Here is a 5,525-nt window from a genome sequence, read left to right as displayed (position 1 = left end):
CTATTGTTCCCTTCTCTTGCCTTCAATCTTTCCCAGCATCAGAGTCTTTTCAAATCAGTCAGTTCTTTGCATCAGGTGTCCAAAGTAATGGATCGTCAGCTTCAACATCAGTCTTTCCAATGAATATTCAGGGTTGACTTCCTTTAGGATTGACTGGTTTGATCTTCTTGCTGTCCAAGGGACTCTCAAGAGTCTTCTCCAACATCACAATTCAAAAACATCAATTCTTTAACACTCAGCTTTCTTTATGGTCCAGCTCTCACATCCATACATGACCACTGGAAAAACCATAGCCTTGACTAGATGGACTTTTGTTGGCAAAATAATGTGCCTGCTTTTTAATATGCTGTCTAGGTTTGTCATAGGTTTTCATCCAAGGAGCAAGTGTCTTTTAATTTCATGGCTGCAGTCACCATCTGCAGTGATCTTGGAGTCCAAGAAAATAAAGTCTTCCAATGTTGCCCCATCTATTTGCCATAAAGTGATGGGACTGCATGCCATGATCTTTGTTTTTTGATATTGAGTTTTAAGCTAGCCTTTTCACTCTCCTCTTTCACTTTGATATAGAGGCTCTTTAGCTCCTTTTCACTTTCTGCCATAAGGGTGGTGTCATTTGCATATCTGAGGTTATTGATATTTCTCCCAGCAATCTTGATTCCAGCTTGTGCTTCATCCAGCTTGGCATTTCTCATGATGTACTCTACATATAAGGTAAATAAGTAGGGTGACGATATACAGTCTTGATGTACTCCTTTCCCAATTTGGAACCAGTCCGTTGTTCTATGTCTGGTTCTAACTGTTGCTTCTTAACCTGCATACAGGTTTCTGAGAGGTAGGTAAGGTGGTCTGGTATACCCATCTCTTCAAGAATTTTCCACAGTTTGTTTTGATCCTCACGAATCAACAATATTGATAATATTTACCAAAATTTCTAATTGGAAGTACTATCTGGAGAGGAGGATATAATGACCAAGGTTTGAGAAAACAATTACACCTATGAATTTAATTTTTCAAAAGTCTGTTGGAATCCTCATCTCTCCACAGAACACAACCATATCACAAAACTTCTCCAAACTGGGGAATGTCCTACTTGATGTTTTTGCTGAGGTTGATTGGGCCCATTGCCATTCCAGCAGCAAAGAAAAACTGCATTGTATTTGCTAATAATCTCAATCCTGAATCCCATAAATGGCTACTGCACAATTGTAAATTAAATAAGGTAGACCAAAAAGTAAAAGCTTTTAACTTGGATGGGAAAGACTTCCTACAAGGACCAGTCAGAGAAGAGTTAATGCAGCAGCTGGGACCACTGTCAAAAGAAAGAAAATACTCTATGCACATTGTCATGAATTTGATGAATTGGCCAGCAAAGGCTATTGAGTTTCTCAGCTGTTTCAAAGCACTGTTAGATGGACAGCCATGTGGCAGTGAACTCCTTCCCATTGTGCATTGTTATGATCAGCAATGAAGTGGAACTGTGTTAGGCATCTTCTTGGAGGCATGTAGCTCAGTTCACCTAGTTGGAAATGTGGTCCCTAACAAGGAAATGCCATGCATCACTTTTTGGATTACTGCTGCTATACTTTACAAGAACCATGAATGAAGACAGTGATGAAGATCCACCTCTTAAACACCAGAGGACAGATAAAGATTTTTAAGAAGAAAAAACACAAATTGCTTCAGTCACTTAATTGAAAATATTTTCTCCGTCTTCCCACTAGACTTTTGTGATAGTGAACTATCATTTGTATGATTTCTAATATTTTAGCATTCAGTTACTTTAGTATTGAACCCTTTTATTTTACTCTAGCTTGCTTCCCTGGTGGTCAGATGGTAAAGAATCTGCCTGCAATGCAGAAGACCCAGGTTCGATCCCCTCATTGGAAAGATCCGGAGAAGGGAATGGCAACTCACTCCAGTTTTCTTTACTTGAGAATCCCATGGGAAGAGGTGCCTGGAGGGCTATAGTCCATAGGGTTTCAGAGAGTCAGACATGACTGAGAGACGAACACACTCACAGTCAAAGACTTTAGCACAGTCAATGCAGCAGAAGTAGATGTTTTCTTGGAACTCTCTTGCTTTTCCGATAATCCAACAGATGTTGGCAATTTGATCTCTAGTTCCTCTGCCTTTTCTAAATCCAGCTGAACATCTGGAATTTCTTGGTTCACATTCTGTTAAAGCCTAGCTTGGAGAATTTTGAGCATTACTTTGCTATCCTGTGAAATAAGTGCAATTGTGAAGTAGTTTGAACATTCTTGGGCATTGCTTTTCCTTGGGATTAGAATGAAAATTGACCTTTTCCAGTCCCGTGGCCTCTGCTGAGTTTTCCAAATTTGCTGACATACTGAGTGCAGCACTTTAATGGTCTCATGTTTTAGGATTTGAAGAAGCTCAGCTGGAATTCTATCATCTCCAGTAGCTTTGTAGTGATGCTTCCTAAGTCCCACTTGACTTCTTACTCCACGATGTCTGGTTCTAGGTGGGTAATCACACCATAATGACTATCTGGGACATTAAGATCTTTTTTGTATAGTTTTTCTGTGTATTCTTGCCATTTATTCTTAATATTTCTGTTTTGGTTAGGTCCACACAATTTCTATCCTTTATTGTGCCCATCTTTGCATGAACTATTCCCTTGGTAACTTCAGTTTCCTTGAAGAGATCTCTAGTCTTTCCCATCCTATTTTTTCCTCTATTTCTTTGCACTACTCATGTAAGACTTTCTTATCTCTCCTTGCTCTTCTCTGGAACTTTGCATTCGGTCGAGTATATCGTTCCCTTACTCCCTGACTTTCGCTTTTCTTCTTTTCTTAGCTACTTGTAAAGCCTTCTCAGAGAACCACTTCCGCTTCTTTCATTTCTTTTTCTTTGGTTTGGCTTTGGTGACTGCCTCTTATACAATCTTAGGAGTCTCCATTGACAGTTCTTTAGGCACTCTGTCTATCAGATCTAATCCTTTGAATCTATTTGTCACCACCACTGTGTAATCATAAGAGATTTGATTCAGATCATACCCAAATGGTCTAGTGGTTTTCCCTACTTTCTAACTTTAAGCCGGAATTTTGCAATAAGGAGCTGATGATCGGAGTCATAGTCAGCTCCAGGTCTCGTTTTTGCTGACTATAGAGAACATCCTCATTTTTGGCTGCAAATATAATCAATCTGATTTTGGCATTGAGCATCTGGTGATGTCCATGTGTAGAGTCATCTCTTGTGTTGTTAGAAAAGGGTATTTGCTCTGAGTAGCATGTTTTCTTGACAAAACTCTGCTAGCCCTTGCCCTACTTCATTTTGTACTCCAAGGCCAAACTTGCCTGTTACTCTAGGTATCTCTTGACTTCCTACTTTTGCATTCCAGTCTCCTATGATGAAAAGGACATCTCTTTTTGGTGTTAGTGCTAGAAGATCTTGTAGGTCTTCATAATACTGGTCAACTTAAGCTTCTTCAGCATTAGTGATTGGGGCATAGACTCGGATTACTGTGATGTTGAATAGTTTGGCTTGTTAAGAAACCAAGATCATACTGTCATTTTTTGGACTGCAACCAAGTACTGCATTTCTGACTATTTTCTTGATTATGAGGACTACTCCATTTCTTCTAAGTTATTGTTACACATAGTGGTAGATATAATGGTCATCTGAATTAAATTCACCCATCCCAGTCCATTTTAGCTCTCTGATCCCTAAGATGTCAATGTTTACTCTTGCCATCTCCTGCCTGACAACATCCAATCTACTCATGGACTTTACATTCCAGGTTCCTATGCAATATTGTTCTTTACAGCATCAGACTTTACTTTCACCACCAGACATATCCACAACAAGGTGTCATTTCGTCTTTGGATCAGCAGCTTCATTCTTTCTGGAGCAGTTAGTAATTGCCATCTGTCCATTCCCAGCAGCATATTGGACACCTTCTGGCCTGTTGGGCTCATCTTCTAGTGTCATATCTTTCTGCCCTTTCATACTATTCTTGGGGTTCTTCCGGCAAGAATATTGGAGTGGTTGCCATTCCCTCCTCCTTTGAACCATGTTTTGTCTATGTAGCACATCATACATAATGGTTTCCTACTGCTGCTGTAACAAATTACCACAGATCTTGGAGGTAGTTCTGGAGGTCAGGAGTCCAAAATCAGTATTACATGGGGCTAATGTCAAGGTGTTTCCTTAGGGAGGTTCTAGGGGGTATTTTTTTTTTTTTTTCTTTCCTGGAAAAACAGGTTTCTAGAGGCTATATCCATTCCTTGGCTCATGGACCCAGACCACACTGCTTTTTCTTCTTTGTGTCCATTGTCACATCACTTGCTGTCTTTGATATTCTTGCTTCTTTATCATAAGGACCCCTGTGATTACATTGGACTTGCCTAGAAAATCTAGGATAACTTCTCACCTTAATATCTTTAACTTAATCACTTTTGCAAAGTTATTTTTACCATGTAAGATGACATATTCACAGGTCTGGACGTATTTTCTGTTGCTGTTGTTTAGTTGCTAACTCGTGTCTGAGTCTTTGTGACCCCGCGAACTATAGCCCATCAGGGTCCTCTGTCCATGGGATTTCCCAGGCAAGAATACTGAAGTGGGTTGCCATTTACTTCTCCAGGGGATCTCCCCAACCCAAGGATATAACCCACATCTCCTGCACTGGCAGGCAGATTCTTTATACTGAGCTACTAGGGAAGCCCCCTGGACATATTTTAATGATCCTTATTCTCTTAATTATAGTATGCTCGCTGACTGTCAAATATTTACATTTATCTGTCATTGAAACTACATTCACCTCATTCCCAAAGCTCTCAAATCATTACAACACTCACTCAAAGTTCAAAATTCTATTATTTAAATATCAGGAACTCCAAAGTCCAAAATGTTTCTTTCTAAATAAACAGATAAGGGTCACATTCTCTATATGATCCAGTCCAGGGCAAGATTCCTCTCCATCTGTGAACCTGTTAAATAAGACAAGAAGTTATCTGCTGCCAGAATATAGTGGTAGGACAGGCATAGATAACAGTTATGACATTTCTATTCCAAGGTTAAAAATAGAAGTAAGAAACTTATCACTGATTCTAAAACAATTTTGAAATCAAGTATGGTAAATTCCATTGAATTTCCAGGTGGTAAAGTAGTAAAAAAAAAAAAGTCAGGCAGCCAATGGATGAGGCACAAGAGATGTGGTGGCTGGACAAGGAAGATCCACTGGAGTAGGAAATGGCAGCCCGCTCCAGCATTCTAGCCTGGAAAATTCCATGGACAAAGGAGCCTGGCAGGGTACAGTCCATGGAGTCACAAAGAGCTGGACACAACTGAACACACACACACAACACAATACATTCCATTAGGTTATAATGCATGGAAACAATATGTGACTCACAGTTCTATACTCTGAGTCATTCTTCTGTTTCAGGAAGGACAGTGACTGCTGGCCTCTGAGTAGTCTTATCAATCTGTTTCATGCTTCTAGAATTTGAGGTGTCTGACAGTCCTCTTTTATTTCTTCCTCCTTCTGTCCCTTTTATTTG

The 5,525-nt window shown here is 39.7% G+C and overlaps 1 pseudogene; it reads left to right on the top strand.

Moving 5' to 3' along the window:
• Positions 1-890: 890 nt before the first annotated feature.
• LOC136163983 (tRNA (guanine(37)-N1)-methyltransferase pseudogene) lies at positions 891-1,658 on the top strand (annotated as a pseudogene).
• The last annotated feature ends 3,867 nt before the right edge of the window (positions 1,659-5,525 follow it).

This window comes from Muntiacus reevesi, chromosome 3 (assembly GCF_963930625.1).
Source record: "Muntiacus reevesi chromosome 3, mMunRee1.1, whole genome shotgun sequence".
In the NCBI taxonomy this organism is placed as follows: Eukaryota; Metazoa; Chordata; class Mammalia; order Artiodactyla; family Cervidae; genus Muntiacus; species Muntiacus reevesi.
The sequence above is the reverse complement of the archived record's forward strand: the minus strand, read 5'-3'. Positions and strand labels throughout refer to the sequence as shown.